The sequence below is a fragment of the Protopterus annectens genome, chromosome 9.part0 (assembly GCF_019279795.1).
Source record: "Protopterus annectens isolate FY-2018-M chromosome 9.part0, PAN1.0, whole genome shotgun sequence".
NCBI classification, from domain to species: Eukaryota; Metazoa; Chordata; order Ceratodontiformes; family Protopteridae; genus Protopterus; species Protopterus annectens.
Window position 1 is genome coordinate 1,777,561,524 of NC_056743.1, and position 18,260 is coordinate 1,777,579,783.

An 18,260-nucleotide genomic window follows, 5' to 3' on the forward strand; every position below is an offset into this window, starting at 1 on the left:
ATCATTCACAAATGCCCTGTACGATTGTTCCACTCTCTTTGGAAAGACAGTACGCAATACACTGGTCCAGAGCGAGAAGGATGGGAAGACTGTCTGCCATCGGAATCCACTTCTCAACCTCCCAATGATCCTTCTCCAGGATTCAGCGGGGTCAAAGAAGATGTTGTTCTGGAAGTCTCAGGGTTATTTCCAGGATGTCAGGACTCGCCTTCCCCCAGAGGCAGAGGGGGATTTGACAGACGCCCCCCTCGTAGCAGAGGGGGCCCAAGGAACCAAGGGTCTTGGGGCTCGTTCTCAGACAGGCCCTCACAGTAGCCCTGAAGGGTTGCCCAGCTGCTCATCTCTGGAGGCAATCGGGGGCTGGCTATCACTACACCCAACTGCCTGGGAGTCTAGACTATCAGTGGGTGTTGCAAATCATATCCATAGGATACTCAATTCCCTTCCTGCGAAGGCCAGTTCCAGCCAAACACCTCCCAGATGTTCCACCCATGCAAAAGAAGGCAGCAGCATAGATTTCCAAGCTGCTAGAAAAACGAGTCACCCAGCCCATCCCCCCACACCAGTCTGGATTAGGCGTTTATTCCAGGTTCTTTTTAGTGCCAAAGAAAATGGGGGACTTGAGGCCAGTTCTGGATCTCTTTACCCTGAACCTGTCAGTTGCCAAGATGAAATTTCGGATGGTCACACTTCAATCTATCCTGCCTTTTCTGCAGGAGAATGACAAGATGTGCTCAGTAGACCTCTAAGATATGTACTATCCCATCATAATGGACAGAAGCTCTCAAAGGTTTCTCCACTTTCGGCTGGGGGGCCAATCATTACTAATTCAGAGCCCTACCCATTGGTCTCACCACAGCCCCCAAGGGTGTTCACCAAAGTGATGGCAGTGGTGGTAGCTCACCTGCAGCTGTAGGGCTTCTAGGTTGTCCCCTACTTGGACGATTGGCTCCTTTCCACCCCATTCCAGGCATAGACTCTGTCAAGCCAGGGATTTCCTCATCCCAGCCTCCCACCAATTGGGTATCACCATCAGTCTCAACAAATCCCTGTTAAGACCGGTTCATATTCTGGACTTCATTAGAGCCCGGTTGGACACCATTCAGACCAAGGCTTTCCTGACATCTGAAGACCTTGGTCTCTCAAACTTTGTCTGGCATATTCTTCAAGTCCCATCTCCTCCAGCAGAGTTTGTTTTAAGGGTGTTTGGGTCCATGGCAGCCACGATCACCCTTGTTCCCAAAGCTCGGTTGCAAATGAGGGTGCTCCAGTGGACTCTGGCTGTCCAGTGGTCATTTCTAGATCTACCACTGTCACACCCTGTTCATCTCTTGCGAGCATGCACGGATTCTCTTCTCTGGTGGATTCAGTCCCCAGATCATCTTCTCAGTCGGCCATTCATTCTTCCCACCCCTCTGACCATGGTGACCATGGACACCTGCCTGCACAGGTGGGGGGCATTGCTTGGGAAGGACATTTCAAGGCATGTGGTCTTCCCTGGGGACCAACTTGCATATCATCGTCCTGGAGATGAGGGCGGTGCTATTGGCATTGCAGGCTTTTCATGCCTATCTTCCCCTAGGGATGATTGCCATCCAGACAGACATGTAGTCTGGTACATCAACAAACAAGGAAACCAGGTCTTACCCTCTTTGTCATGAAGCCATGAGATTGTGGGAGTGGGTGATCTCCACCAGCTGTTTTCTGGTGGCAACACACATACCGGGGAGGTCCAACATTCTAGTCTATCCTGTTGCCTTACGAGTGTTCTCTGAATCCTTCAGTATCAAAACAGATCTTTCTAAAGTGGGGTCAGCTTTGCTGCGATCTCTTCACCTCTCCTTCCATTGTGAAGTGCAGCAAGTTTTTTCTCTCTGATTCCCCCCTCCAGGGGAGTCCCCCAGAGATGCTCTGGTTCATGCTTGGCCCTCCAGTCTCCACTGTGCTTATCCTCCACTTCCCGTGATTCTGAAGTTCATTCATAAAGCGCAATGGCTAGGGAGCTCCGTCATCTTCCTTGCCCCTTTTCTGGCCTCACCAAGTATGGTTCCCTTCTCTGGTCTCATGTAGTGTGTCCTCCCTGGATGTTGGATCCAATTCCAGATATCCTCTCTCATTCTTCAGAGAAGCCACATCCAGATCTGGCCAGTCTGAAGCTCACTACTTGGCTGCTGCAGTTCCCATGATAGTTAGGACTTCCTGGGCTATCTTGTCAGGTTAAGAAGATCTTGGTAGTGGCTCCTAGATCTTCCATGAGGAAGGTCTATTTGAATAAATGGAAGCGTTTCTCAATTTGGGCATCTCAACAGGATTTGGATCCCTTCACTGCTCTGATTCCTGTTATCTTGGTGTTTCTGGCAGGCATTTTTCAGCAGGGTGACAGTTCCTCTACAATTAAAGTTCAACTGCTGGTTATTTCTAATTTCCACATAGGGGATAATTCAGCTTCTCTAGCCTCCTCTAAGCACTGCAAGGCCTTTCTCAGGAGTACTTTTCTTCTTAGGCCACCGATCAAGGACCCTACACCCCTTGGGACCTTACTCTGGTTTTTCAAGCCTTGGTTTCTTCTCACTTTGAACCTGCTCCTTCAGTGGATCTGCAGTTCCTGTCTTGGAAGGCAGCCTTGATTTCTGTTATTTTAACTAAAAGAGTGTTGGAATTTCAGGCCTTGCTGATTAAGCCTCCTTACATGACCTTCCATAAAGACAGTGTATCTTTGTGCACTAACCCTTCCTTTCTGCCGAAAGTGGCCTTAGAATCAAACCTGAATCAGGTCATCAACCTCCCTGTCTTCTTTCCAAACTTTCAGAATAAGGGAGGTATGAATTGTACCTGCTGGATGTTCGTAGATAATTATATTTTTACTTACAGGACAAAGGCCTTTCTCAAGTCTAATCAACTTTCTGTTTCCTACTGTAAGCCCTTTTTAGGGAAACCTGCATCTAAGGTCACCATTGCTCGTTTGATTTCTCAGTGTATTCTTTTGGCATATTCTCAACTAAAGGATTGTCCCCGCCAGGTCAAGTTAAGGTGCATTGTACTAGGTCTATGGCTACTTCTGCCTTTTAGTCCAGAGTTTCCTTGGATGATATTTGCTCTGTGGCTTATCTGGGCATCTTCACGTACTTTTAACTTCCATTACAAGTTGGACCTTCTCTCCAAAAGTAGGGCATTATTTGGCCCCGCTTTGTTATGGAATATCCTTCCATGAGAGCCTCCCAGGTATTTGGTAGCAGGGGGCTCTGTCCCACAGGTTGAAGAGCAAATGAAGACAACAACTTCAGGTAAAGAATTTGTGTGATCAACATAACGCTCCATCTGAGTTGTTGCCCTTCATTTGTCTTCAACCGTCCCTCCTTCCTTCCCTCTGCCTTATACGGGCTGTGGGTCTATATTACATAGTCAGTCTTATAACTTTGAACACGTAATGTTTGAACCATTATGTTCGAAGTTACAAAAGTTCGACTATGTATAAAAAAAAAAAAAAACACGGAAAACAAAATAAACTGTTTTAAGCAGGGGCCAAGCCCCCCTGCACCACCCCCATTACTTAAATATACCAACTCCAAGATCGCACCCCATTGAACAAAATGGAAACCTCCTCTTATGGAGATTTCCATTCAAACACTCAAACTTTTACAAATTCGAACTTATGGTCTCAACCATATGATGTTCGAACTTGTAAAAGTTCGACTACGTGATAGGAACCCATGGGCTGTGTGGTGGTCTGGCTGGAAAAGACATGGCCCTTCTTTTGTCATAAATGGGCATTCCTTATAATACTGTCTTGGTTATTGTGCCAAGGGATAAAATGTTGTTGGGTTGCTAGGGTGAGCAGCAAACTCGATCTGAAGGGAGGAAGGAGACGGGGCATTATGGGTAGGGGAGGAGGTTGAAGCTCAGATCCGATGCTGGCCAAGTTGGATTCATCCTTGATCCATGTCCCACAAGTTGAAGACCAAATGAAGAGCAACAACTCAGATAGAATATTATGGTGAGTACATAACTTCTTTTTTATTTCATATGAAGGTTAGAAAAAGGAGTGTCAGTGTCAAAACGGACAATTTTGAAAATTGTTTCCTCATTCTATTGCTTTGTGTTACACTCAACATAGCAAGACCCTTCCAGGCAAGGCCTGTGTCCACTGAACCAGGGCTTTGGCTACTTCTGTGGCTTTTTGCAAAGGGGCGGACTTCAGAAATATACTAGAGGCAGCAACTTGGTCAAACGTTCACACCTTTACCAAGCACTACAAAATAGACTCTTCCCCTAGGTTCAGAGCAGGCGTTACTACGACTGTTCTTCAGGGCCTCCTAGACTTGGATCCTTCTTCCTCCTCCTCCCTTTCTTTCAAAGCTCTGGTAGTCGACCTGTATATAGTAGGCTACTACAACAGTGAGATAATGTTGAACATACTACAGTTGTGTAAGTAGTTAGCTTAACAGTAGATGTTCAAATAGATCACTATTGCTGTAGAAACACCCTCTTTCCATTCACCTTCTTTTATCACTCACCAAGCTGTTCATTGGCTAGGGCACATGGAATGTGACCTAAAGCTTTGGAAGTTGTCTGGTTGTCCCCATCTTTGGCAGGATGTGGCCCATATAGCTTTCTCTACTACAGTACTGAACATCTACTGTTACGGTAAGTTTACTTACACAGCTTCACTTTCTTTTCTCATTTTTCAGTGCAACAGTTCTTAAAAGGGGTTCTGTATCTGATGCCCCCCAAAAAGCTATTTCTCTAGCTTGGGACCTTAATATGCTAGAAAATCTAATGTCCCCTCCTTCTGAACTAGCTGTTTACATTCCTTTCAAATTTGTTATCCTGGAAGACTGCCTTTTCTACAAGCTTGGCCTCACCCAGATGAATCTCAGAATTTACTAGCTTCCTTGCCTTTGTGTTCAGCTAGTCAGCTGTCATGGGAAGAGAGAGGGAGGGGAGTCTGACCTTTTGAAAGCTGGCCAGTACTGAGTTATCATGGCAGATAACCCAAAATGCCACCAAGGCTGTGACGAATTTGAACATCTGCTTGTTACAGGTCAATATTACCTACACAGCTGTACTTTTATGAAGTCTGTGCAACTCTTTATATTTTATTTTTTATTTTTATTTTTATTTTACATTTGTTGACCAGGCTAGTCTAACTGGATATATGTCCATTTTCAGTAGAGGCCCGGGGAGAAAAGTTCCAAGCATGAACAGTGACAAAGTTTACAATATATTATAGCCCTGGAAAAGAAGGAAAGCCTGTCAATAAGCAAACTATCTCAAAATTCCCACTACATTGACTTGTCTAACAACCACTATAGTAACTCACAGAATGAGAGCTTATTCTGCCAGTGCCATGGCTACCACCAGAGCCTTCTTTACAATTATAACGCAGGTGACTCTGGAATCGACTACTTGGTCATCTGTCCATAGCTTTGTCAAACACTTAAGTTTAGACAGCATCTCCAAAACCAGGACAGATTTTTTTGTCATAGCTGTTTCGGCAGGCTTTGATGTTCTTCGTTCCACATTGCTGCAGTCCTAACTATTTTGTTTTTCTTGCCTCAGTATTTAACCGATGTCAGAAAAAGAAAATAACTGTATTTTTGTGGGAAACAGACCTCATAGGGATTTACCCACCCCTTGTGTATACCTTGTAGGGCCCTGAGACGGCGTTGTTGGATGCCGGCACTATTAAGAGAAGGTTAGACTGTGCCAGGTTAGTGTTTGGGAAGCGTTGCATTATAAAAAATGCCGCCGGATGCTCGGGACGCTCCTTCGTCAAAAAAAAACAAGGACAAAACAGCGAGCCCTAGAGTTGATGGGCGCGGGCTTCTTGGTCGGGGGTCTTTAGAAACTCAGTGGAATTCGAGTTTTTTTTGGGGAGTTTTTCTGAGAGTCTCAGGAGCAGACTATTGCAGGCCAGGGGAGGCCTTCTCTCAGGTAGGGTAGGCTGAGGGGCCAGGTAACTGATGTTCCCTCTTTCTGTTTCCAAAATTTCTTTGAGGGAGGGCCAAGTTTAGCTCCAAGGGGGGGCTTCTCCTAGCACTTCAGTTCTGTGCTAAAAACATATGCTTAAAATGGCAGAAGATTTAATTCTAATTGAGAGGAGGTTCTATGCCCTGATAAGAGAGAGAGGCCTAGGGTGGAACCTGAGTTTGAGAGTTTTTTTGAAGAGGGTTCAGCTTCTCTCATGAAGACTTGCAGGAGGAGTATCCTCCCTATCCTCCTTATTCTGATTCTGATGTGGGATTCAGCCCTGCCCTCTCCTGAGGAGAGATTTTTCTGGGAAGAGAGAGATTGCATGAGATGAGGGGAGCACTTTTTAATGGGAAGATTACCTCACTCTAGGGGAAGGCTTAAGGAATTCTTGTTTTTACCTCAGCTTAGCCCATTAGCCCTTGCCCTCACCTGAAGTGTTGAATGTTGTGGAAGCTCTTTTGCAGAGGCTTTGGTCCTTTCCTCCTGCTCCTGTTCCTGTGCCTGTTAAACCTGATGATAGGTGAGCTCATAAATAGTCATAAGTGAAAGGTTAAGAGTCCCGAGGCAGACCCGAGAGTACTGGACCTCAGTTCTCCCATGACCTTTTGTTAGGCCTGGAAAGTTGTTGTTAGGTTGGATAAAGAGGCAAGGGAAAGAGGATGTGGGGAAAGAAAGGCATAATTTCTTCCATTGTAGCCTTGAGGGCGTCTGAATTGATCACTTTGTATCTTCACATATCAATATAATCTAAGTATCTAATTGAAATCTAAGGTGGATGTAGTTGTGCTTTGGTATGTGGTGTTCGTGTCTGCTGATTTGGTTTCTGATTCTTGTGGCTGTGGTAAGTGGGTAAATGCAATTTGGCATGTATGGTTGATGATGTTCCTCGAGGTAAGGCATGGGTGTTCTGTTCTTCTTGAGGGCTGCCTGAGCATGTGAAAGGGAATTGGACTGAGCTAGTTAGTCTAAGGATGTTGGGTTTTGGGTAAGTCTAGTGTGTTGTTTGGTGTTGGTTAAAGAGCAGTTAGAAGAAAAAAAGTTTACAAAGGAGGGTCTATGCAAACTGTTAAAGATTAATGCAATTAGCCAGGAAGTTTAGTAGAATTTTAGGGGAAACCAGTCTAGGGGGAAGACTGTCTCTTTTCAAGAAAAAATTGGGATTTAACTACTCAAGATGGATGGGTGTTGGATCATACCGCGGTTACAGGTTTGGTTTCAGCCCACATTTCTTTCCCCATGCCAGATGCTCCTCCTCCTCCTCCTCCACAAAGGAAAGAGGCTCACAATTCAAATTCAGACCCAAATAGGGCTATTCCAGCCAGTCCCTGTATCACAAAGGCCTAGATTTTATTTTATTCTCTGTTCTACAAGAAGAAGAAGGGGAAACACCGCCAGACCAATTTTATTTTTCTATCTATCCTGGAAAGCATTCCCAAGTTCAACATTCCTGGTTATAACGCTTTTCTACTCTGCTGGGCTTAGATCACTGATCAATGGGATGATCTCAAGGAAGCTCAAGGAAGCTTACCTTACCTCAAAGTGCCAGGAAGAGAAAGTATGCTGAGTATTGGGCAATTCTCATCAATTCTCTATATTTTGAGGCAGCTACTTTGGAGTTCAGTATACTTTCTCTAAGCATTCACACCTCCTCTTGTCTCTCTGGGGCTGGCCACAGCCATTTTGCAAGGCATGGTGCAAGCCCTGCTTCTTTATGATTTGCCAGCCTCCCTCACCTCTCCTCCCTTGCACTCTGGGGATAGTAGAACCCAATAGTTAGGAACGTGGAACATGGAACGTTATGTTTAGTACACCAAATGTAGATGTTCCTGTGTCCACGTTGGGGATCAGGGGGTGTGCAGTCAATTTCCCCTCCCCTCCTTGGTTTCTGTATATGTTATTGATTGTGTAGGTGAGTTTATATGCTGATGATTTTTTTGGTCTTCTACATACATCTGGGTTTCCTCTACTCCCTCTTTAGGCCAGCCATGCTGTTTTCCATAAGCTCTGGGAGTCATCATAAGAGTTAATACTGCTACAGTGACTTACAAAGAACATGGTATGATAGTGTAGGAACTTGCTGTCAATATAGATGGTTAAGTGTGTTCACTGTTGTATTACTAGTTACCATCCTCTTTCTCCTCTTTTCCCCTTTGGACTGGGATGGGCACCTAGGTTACACTTTTCCTCCCTCCCTCTCTCCCATGGATCATTTGTCTTCTCTATAACAAGTCAGACTTTGTGGTGGGGCAGTCATTCTGATTGTTCACTTCTACCTGGGATGTCATCCTTGGATGAGTTCTCAAGATCTATTCCTGAAAATGTTAAAGGCAAAAAAAAGTTTGAAAAATGGCACTGGCATATATTCTCTTATATCACCACTGGTTTGAGAGCACATGAGAGGGGCTCTGCTAGGCTTGGAGGAGGAAAATGAGAGCTCTGGTATTCAGGCAGGTGTACCAAGAGTCACTACTTCAACAGCGAATATTCTCAGTCATTTTCATATATGGTAAGTTTCTACACAGTTGTACTTTGAGATGTTCATCGTGCATACAGCTGCAGTCATTACAGATGGGTTAGCCTGCCGTCAGGCGGGTCCTCGGTCGGCCGAATTCCAAAGTCTAGGTCCGGCGTCGTTTGTAGTCGTTTCTTCCCTGACGTCAGTGCGGCAGGGGTATAAAAGAGGCAGCCGATGCCATTTGCTCCAGTCTTTCTTGCCGCGCGGTGTCCGAAGCAGAAGCAGTTCGCAAGTGCCGGTCGGCCAGCTCCTGAGATTTACAAAAATATTTCAGCCGAAATCTTCTTGAAAGCTAAGTACCCCATTGGGGAAACTTTTCTTGCCTCAGACCGATGTCAGACAAAGTTAATAATTGCATTTCATGTGGGAAGCAAATACCACATAAGGATTTCCACTCTTTCTGTATACCTTGCTTAGGCCCAGACCACGACGTCTCGGCCTGCTGTTTTTGTGCTAGATTCAACAAGCGCACTATTAAGCACCGGGCGGAGTTCGCCCTTCACTATTTTGGTAAAAAATTTAATTATATTATGTCGTCGGATACTCCGACTCCAGTTTTGAGTAAAAGACACAAAGATAGGGACCGACATACGAGGTCCACACAGACTACTGACACCACGCTAAGGCCGACTACCGGTTCTCAGCGAGGTGCCTATGCAGCCCCTGACTACAGATGACACTACATTACCGGTGTCTTCAGTACCCGAGGTCGCAGGCTCCTCGGCCCCCATTCCTACTACAGATACCGACACCACTCTTGGCGGGGAAACTCAGAGTTTAGACAGGCCTGCCATTTCTCAAGGTGTCTTCAGGCCTTCCTCCTTCTCTATTAAAGCTTTCACTAAATCTAAAGCAGCCATGAAAACCAAAAAACAGGGACCTCAGCCCCCCTCTCAAGGCCCCATGCCTAAAAAACAGATGCTCAAAATAGCTGAGGATTTGATTACTCTTATCAAGGGGTCTCAACCCCCCTCTGACAAAAGGCCCAGATTAGAGGAAGACTACCCTTCCTCAGATCAAGTCTCTATTACCTCTGAACATTCAGAGAACCAGGATTATGCCTATTCCCCTTTCGAAGACTCTGATGCGGAGGAGTCTATTCCCTCGGTCTCCCCCCCTGAGGTCCCCCCCCCCCCACCCTGAGGACTACTCTTTTGGGGAAACCCTACATGCATTGAGGGAACACTTTCACTGGGAAGGCCAAGATTACTCAGATTCCAAGAAAAGGCTCAGGGATTTTCTTGTGCTCCCCCCGCATAGGCCCCTGGCTATCCCTCCTGTTTTAGATATATTGGATGATGTATACACAGAGGTCAGCCTTAATCCAGATTCTCTGCCTCCAGCTCCTGTTAAACCAGACAGGTATTACCGGGTTCCTGATTCACACCAGTTCCTATACAAAAGCCATACTGCTGACCCAGAAACTATTTCACAGGGTCCCAAGGGAATTAAGGCCTCTACTGCTAAAAACCCATTACCTTGAGAGAGAGATTCCAGAGCTTTAGAAAGGTGGGGGAAAAAGGTGTACACCTCGGCCACTTTAACCATGAGGGCATTAAACTGTCAGTTCCGTATGTTAAAGTGTCAACAGTTTTTGTTATCTCAGTTGAAAATCAAAATGACACAACCAGAACAACCAGATTTAAAAGAGTTGCAGGATTTGTTGCATGGTGCAGAGCAAGTGGGTAAACATACCTTGCAGTGTGGTTTTGATGCTTTAGAGGCCTCATGTAGAGCTGCTGTTACGGGGTCTGTTATACGTAGGCATGCTTGGCTCAAAGAGCAAACCTTACCAGATCATGTCAAAGCTAAATTATTAGATGCACCTCTTCAAAAAGATGTATTGTTTAGTGTTAAAGCTGAGGAGGTACTAAAGAAAATGGAGGAAAAAGCGAAATCAATGCAAACAGTGAAAGATTTCCTGCAGGTACAACCTCCACGTTTCAGCAGAAATTGGCCTTCAAAAAATTGGTCCTTTCCAGCCACGGACAGACCTCAGAGGCAGATACAGATGCCCAAGGGGTAGAGGGCAACCTCAAGGATCTTTCAGAGCCAGACAGTGGCAAGCACCAACCCCAAGAGGTGGAGAAGATAGATAGATCACAGTCATTTAGAAGACAGACACAATGACTTCCCCCCTATACCTGCCAAGCAAAGCTTTAATGGCAGCACCTTTGGACGGAAAACTGGCATTATTCTCAAAAAATTGGCATATTGTTACAAAAGACAAATGGATTCTGGACATTATAGACAGAGGCTACATGTTCCACTTTCACACCCTTCCAAAAATGAGAGGCATGCCAAACCTGCCACAAAATCAAAGGGCAGAGGCACAAAAACAAATTTCAGCTCTCATGGACATGAAAGCGATTCAAGAGGTACCTGCAAAAGAACAAGGTCAAGGGTTTTATTCCAGACTATTCCTGGTACCAAGGAAAGACAAAGATTGGAGACCTATCTTAGACCTATCCATCCTAAACACATATCTACAGATACCAAAATTCAAGATGCTCACATTACAGCAGCTTCTTTCCATGCTGGGCAAGGAGTCTTGGCTGGTAACATTGGACCTCAAGGAGGCATACCTGCATGTCCCTATCAGACAAGATTGCAGAAGATACCTCAGATGTCTTGCAGGTTCAACCCATTATCAATTCTCTGCATTGCCCTTTGGCTTATCTACTGCGCCCAGAGTGTTTACGAAATGCCTGGCATCAGTAATCGCCTTCTGCAGACTACAAGGAATACAAATCTACCCATATCTGGACGACTGCCTGATCCAAGCAGACAGCAAGGACATACTACTGAAACACATGGTGTTTGTAATAAAACTGTTGAACTTTCTGGGATACACAGTCAACAAAAAGAAATCAAAACTAATACCCTCTCAACAAATAATTTTCCTGGGTGCCAGCTTGAATACAACCACCCAGATGGCCTACCTCACGCCAGACAAACAAGGGCAACTGTCTCAATACTTCAGCAAAATGGCAACTTTCACCAGACTAACTGCAAGGAGAGTCCTGCAGTCTCTGGGATTCATGGCATCTTGCATCCTACTAATCCCATGTGCAAAGCTGCATATGAGGAAACTACAATGGTACCTAAAAAACTTATGGTCTCAACACAGCCACAGCTTGGAAACAATTATACCACTCATTCCATGCCTTCAAAGGGAATTTTTGTGGTGGGCTCAAGCATGCCAAAGAAACACAGGTCTCCCTTTCTGTGTACCTCAAGCAACTCAAATCATCACCATGGACGCCTCAGATTACGCCTGGGGAGCACACATGGCGGATCAGTGCATTCAGGGAAAATGGTCCCAAAAAGAGAAGCACCTACACATCAACCAAAAGGAGATGCTATCCGTGCAAAATGCTCTTATGACCTTCAAAGACAGACCTACTGCATCCAGGCCAGCTATTGATAAGGACAGACAACATCACAGTCATGTGGTACATAAACAAACAGGGGGGAACTCATTCATACCCCCTGTGCAGGCAAGCCATGACCCTATGGAACACAGCACTGGAATTGCAAATTCAACTACAGGCACAATTCCTGCCAGGGAAGGAAAACAAACTGGCAGACAACCTAAGCAGAAATATGACAGATCCACACGAATGGAAGTTGCATCCTCAAGTTAAGTTTTCTCAAGGATAACTCAGGCATGGGGACAGCCAGATATAGATCTGTTTGCTACCCACAGAAATTACCAGTTAAATTTTGTTCAAGGACCTATCATCCACAGGCCTGGAAAGTGGACGCACTCTCTTTCAATTGGACAACATTGACAGTCTATGCCTTCCCACCTCTTCCTCTACTGACCAAAGTTCTATTAAAAGCCAGTGGACGCACTCTCTTTCAATTAGACAACATTGACAGTCTATGCCTTCCCACCTCTTCCTCTACTGACCAAAGTTCTATTAAAAGCCAGAGCAGAGAGGCCACAAATGATTCTCATTGCTCCAGACTGGCCACGACAACACTGGTATCCGCTCCTAAAGAGCCTGACACACTCCCCACCATGGATCCTACCTCTTGTCCCTCTTCTGTTGTCCCAGGACAACTACAAAACCCTTCACAGCCAGCTCAAAACCCTAAATCTAGCTGCATGGAGAATACCTTAATTTCCCAACAGACTCTCCTCTCCAAGGTGGTGCAGGATGTCATCTTTGAGGCCAGAAGACCTTCTACTAGAAAAGCCTACTCCGCCAAATGGAAAAGATTTTGTTCCTGGAATCAAGAAAAGGGCCAGAATCCTTGGGTAATAAATATACCTCAAATTTTACAGTACCTAGCTGAGATGTTAAACAGTGGCCTTTCCTTCTCCTCCAAGATCCACGCTTCAGCCATTTCCGCACAATACAATACAGACCCTCCTCTATTCTCACATCCTCTATTAAGGCAGTTCCTCAGAGGGGCAAAAAATATAAAACCCCCAAGGAAACCACCAGTTCCAGCTTGGGACCTCAACTTTGTATTGGAAAAGCTGACTCTGCCTCCCTTTGAGCCAGCTTCTTCAACAGAGCTACAATACTTGTCATGGAAAACAGCCTTCCTTCTGGTGATCACCTCAGCACGCAGGGTTTCGGAACTACAGGACTTCATGGCTGTGCAACCATTCATCATTTTCCATCAGGACAGAGTTTCCTTATGAACCAACCCTACCTTCATGCCAAAGGTAGTATCCAGTGTAGCTTTGATTCAGACTATCCACTTACCTACCTTTTATCCAAATCCACAGAACAAAGGGAAGAGGACACTACATTCCTTGGACATTCACAGACAACTCCGTTATTACTTGGACAGAACAAAGCCATTCAGGAAATCTGAGCAGCTCTGTGTCCTATGCTACAGGTGCTCAAGGAAAGGCTATTTCCAAACAGACCATTTCAAAATGGATAGCCCACTGCATACGCTTTTGTTATTCATTTCATGGAAAATCTGTGCCTGCATACATCAGATCCCACTCCACCAGGGCCATAGCTACCTCTGCAGCTTTCCTCAGGGGGGTTCCTACCAAGGACATTTTGAAAGCAGCTACCTGGAGTTCAGTGCACACTTTCTCCAAGCACTACCACCTTCCACTATACTCAAAATCTAGAGCGGGCTTTGCCACAGCTGTCCTGCAGGGCATCCTCGCTCCTCCTAGTTCCACTTAGTGCCTACCACCCTTACTTAGCTTTTGGATTCTACCCATCTGTAATGACTGCAGCTGTATGCACGATGAACATAGTACAGTTTTGTACCTACCATAAATGTAGATGTTCGAGTGCCCATACAGCTGCAGTCCAGGTTACCCCCCCCCTCTCCGTCACCTCTTAGGACAGGCCTTATGACAAACACCTTTATCATACAACCTATTTGGGGTATTCTTTTATGGTGTATTTGCTTGCAACTACTGTTTGTTGATTTATCTATATTGCATGTTTGCATAACGTTATGTTTTGCCTTCCTTCTGGGGGCACCTGACATCTGGGGCAAGAAAAACTGAAGAAAATGGCGTTGGCTGTCTCTTTTATACCCCTGCCGCACTGACGTCAGGGAAGAAGCGACGACAACCGACGCTGGACCTAGACTTTGGAATTCGGCCGACCGAGGACCCGCCTGACGGCAGGATAACCCATCTGTAATGACTGCAGCTGTATGGGCAGAAGGTAGAAGGGAAGGTAATGCACATGACACTTTAGAATTATACGAGTTAAAATGGATTTTATTGCTCAGAGCACACATAGAGCCAGGTCTAAATACAGCGATCAACATTAGACCAGCGCTATTATAAATATAATTGTGGTTTGAATTTAATATCAGGAATATATGAAAAATTGATTATATAAATAGATAAAATTTACACAACATGCTAGTAACCATAATCTATTTACTTTAATGTCTTACCTGATATGGAAATATGATGTCAATCTAGTTTAACTATTGATTTTATCTACAATATAATTTTATTTCATTTTATTCCATATTACTATATATTATATTTTATTATACATTAGATGATGACTTGATTTATTATTTATTTTTATTATGCATACTTTCTATGCAGATATATTACATCTAGGCACTGATACCTTTTGCATCATGAATTTTTCTATATATATATTATTTCTTTTTGATACAAAAGCATATGTGGTGTCGATACATATAAATACCAAAGTATAGCACTTCAATTTGTGGTTCACAACAGAATTAATGCAACATAAGATTCTTGTTGTTGATTAATTTCTTTGTAAGAAAAAGTTATAACATATTTAAATCCACCACGGAGACTATCCGAACGGATATAAGGTTAAAGGATGTTGAACTTCTTTAGCTTACACTTGTAGTCATCTGGTATATTTATACTGAAGGTTGTTGTATAATTCTTTCAAAGAGTTTTCACCACAGGAAATGCTTTCCATATAAGGGCTTGATTCTAACTATTAGTGACAATCAATGATTCTTAATGGTTAATTGATATTTTTCCCGCCGAAATTTTAATTAATTGGGTGCATAATTTACTATATAAAATGAACTTATGTCATTTAAAATTTGTAACCTGAAGAAGCGCATTGTTAGATGCGTGAAAGCGCTTGTTTTATCTCAATAAAATAATATTTGCTGCTATCGTGGAGGCTTTGGTGATTTGTTGAATAAACAGTTTTGTACCTACCATAAATGTAGATGTTCGAGTGCCCATACAGCTGCAGTCCAGGTTACCCCCCCCCCCTCTCCGTCACCTCTTAGGACAGGCCTTATGACAAACACCTTTATCATACAACCTATTTGGGGTATTCTTTTATGGTGTATTTGCTTGCAACTACTGTTTGTTGATTTATCTATATTGCATGTTTGCATAACGTTATGTTTTGCCTTCCTTCTGGGGGATAACCCATCTGTAATGACTGCAGCTGTATGGGCACTCGAACATCTACATTTATGGTAGGTACAAACCTGTACTTTCAGGAAAGTCTGTCTGCAAATGTCGTAGCTTTTTATATGCTGAGCATTGTCAACATATCAATATGTGACATTGACTCTGCATGGAACAGCAAAAAATACAGGTAAATGTGTAATTATAGATCATATTTTTAAATTTTATATCAATGGAAACAGTACAGAATGTTGTACTTGTAAAAAAAAAAAAAAAAATAGATAAAAAAGATCAAGTATGAGCTATTGTCATATTTAAATCAGTAAGCAATTAAATAAAAGGCTGTTGCCAATGCTTTCAAGCTTTCAGATCACTGTTGGTCCCTTTTTATTTTTCATTTAAATGATTATCATGTTGTTCTATTAAATTTTAGCAAGGTAGTAAAAGTGACAGATAACTAACGTTGTCAACATAGAGAGACTGTTAATGTAATCTGTGAATTCTCTGTAATCTGTGAATTCTCTGTCATACTGAAGTCTGTCCCCATATACTTATGTAGTTTGGATGTAGTGCTTTATTTGAGACCTGCTTCACTGAAGTCCCATTAATCAGAAATTTAAAATGTGATAAAAGATTTATGCCGTGGGGTGGGCAAACTCTTGAAACACAGCTATGCATATGAGGCTTTACTACCCAGACTTCATTGACATAACCTATACCTAATTTGGAGTTGCACAACTTTGAGGTTGGTTAAGTAATTTTAAAAAAAACATGATGTTGAAGAAACAACACCACATCAATGAAGATAGTGTAGAAGTTGTAGTCTTGTTTTTTAATTAGTAAAGAAATAAGTAATTGTCAGTGTTCCTGGCCAACCCAAAACCCTTTTTGCTGTTTACTGTTGCTTCCTATCTATTAAATAATAGAAGCTTCTGGCATGCAAACTTTGTCCCTTCTTTTCAATGCATAGTTAAGTAGCTAGATTCTTTTGAAGGTAGTGTGAGTGGAGCTCATGTCCATAAAGAGTATGAACAGATTCTGTGTGTTTCATACCTCTCCATCTGTCTAGATTTTCCAAGAATGTCAAGAATTTTTCCTCATTTTTTTTTTGTTCCTCATAAAATTGGTGTTTTTCTGGCAAATTAGCGATGATTGAAGTTACTAAATAATGACAGACATTTGAGTTTCAGTCTTCATATCCTTCACAAAATGCATGGCAACACAAAACCTTTTATTCTAGCAACTTCCTAAGTTTATAACAGCAATGTTTAAATTTTGTCCCTATTTTTGTCTTTGTCTAGATTTCTAAGAGGTTGAAAGGCATGTACAGTGGATATAAAAAGTTTACACAGCTCTGTTAAAAATGCCAGGTTTTTGTGATATAAACATACGAGACCACAATAAATAATTTCAAAACGTTTCCCACCTTTAATTTGACCTATAACCTGTACAATTCAGTGGAAAAACAAATCTGTTAGGGGGAAAAATATAAAAAATAAAAAACGTACAATAAGCTGGTTGCATAAGTGTGCACACCCCTAAACTTATACTTTGTTGAAACACCTTTTGATTTAATTACAGCATTCAGTCTTCTTGGGTACATATCTGCCATCAATTAAAGAGACTCTGATTAACCCCAAATAAAGTTCAGCTGTTCTGGTTGGATTTTCCTGACATTTACTCAGTTGCCTGCTGCAGCAATAGCCATGGTTCGCAGACAGCTTACAAAGGATCAAAGGGATCTCATTGTTGAAAGGTATCAGTCAGGAGAAGGGTACAAAAAATTTCCACAGCATTGGATATACCATGCAACACAGTGAAGACAGTCATCAAAAAGTCTAGAAAATATGGGACAACAGTGATGTTGCTAAGAACTGGACGTCCCTCCGAAATTGATGAGAAGACAAGACGAAAACTGGTCCGGGAGGCTGCCAAGAGACCTACAGCAACACTGAAGGAGCTGCAGGAATTTCTGGCAAGTACTGGTTGTGTACTACATGTGACAACAATCTCCCCTATTCTACTTATGTCTGGTCTATGGGGTAGAGTTGCAAGACGGAATCCTTTTCTTACACAGAAAAATATCCAGGCCTGGCTAAAATTTGCAAAATAACAGTCTCCCAAAAGCATGTGGGAAAATGTGTTATGGTCAGATGAGACCAAGGTTGAACTTTTTGGCCACAATTCCAAAAGATACGTTTGGTGCAAAAACAACACTTTGTATCGCCAAAAGAACACCATCCCCAGGGTGAAGCATGGTATTGTCAGTATCATGCTTTGGGGTTGCTTTTCTTCAGCTGGAACTGGGGCTTTAGTCGAGGTGGAGGGAATTATGAACAGTTCCAAATACCAGTCACTTTTGGGCCAAAGCCTTCAGGCGTCTGCCAAAAAGCTGAAGATGGAGGAGTTTCACCTTTCAACACGACAGTGACCCCAAGCATACGTTCAAATCAACAAAAGAATGGCTTCACCAGAAGAAAATTAAAGTTTTAGAATGGCCAAGCCAGAGCCTAGACCTAAAATCAATAGAAAATCTGTGGGGTGACCTGAAGAGAGGGCTGTGCACAAGAGATGCCCTCACAATCTGACAGATTTGGAGCGATTTGCAAGGAAGAGTGGGCAAATATTGCCAGGTCAAGATGTGCCATGCTGATAGACTCCTACCCAAGAAGACTGAATGCTGTAATTAAATCAAAAGGTGCTTCAACAAAGTATTAGTTTAAGGGTGTGCACACTTATGCAACCAGCTTATTGTACGTTTTTTATTTTTTATATGTTTTCCCCTAACAGATTTGTCTTTCAATTGAATTCTACAGGTTATAGGTTACATTAACGGTGGGAAAAGTTTTGAAATGACTTGCTGTGGTCTCATCTTTTTATATCACAAAAACCTGGCATTTTAAAAGG

General features: G+C 43.2%; 1 protein-coding gene across 1 annotated transcript in view; it reads left to right on the forward strand.

Moving 5' to 3' along the window:
• The window catches only part of ACP5 (acid phosphatase 5, tartrate resistant), a 442,332-nt gene that overhangs the window by 415,081 nt on the left and 8,991 nt on the right, over positions 1-18,260 (forward strand). The window lies entirely within an intron of this gene.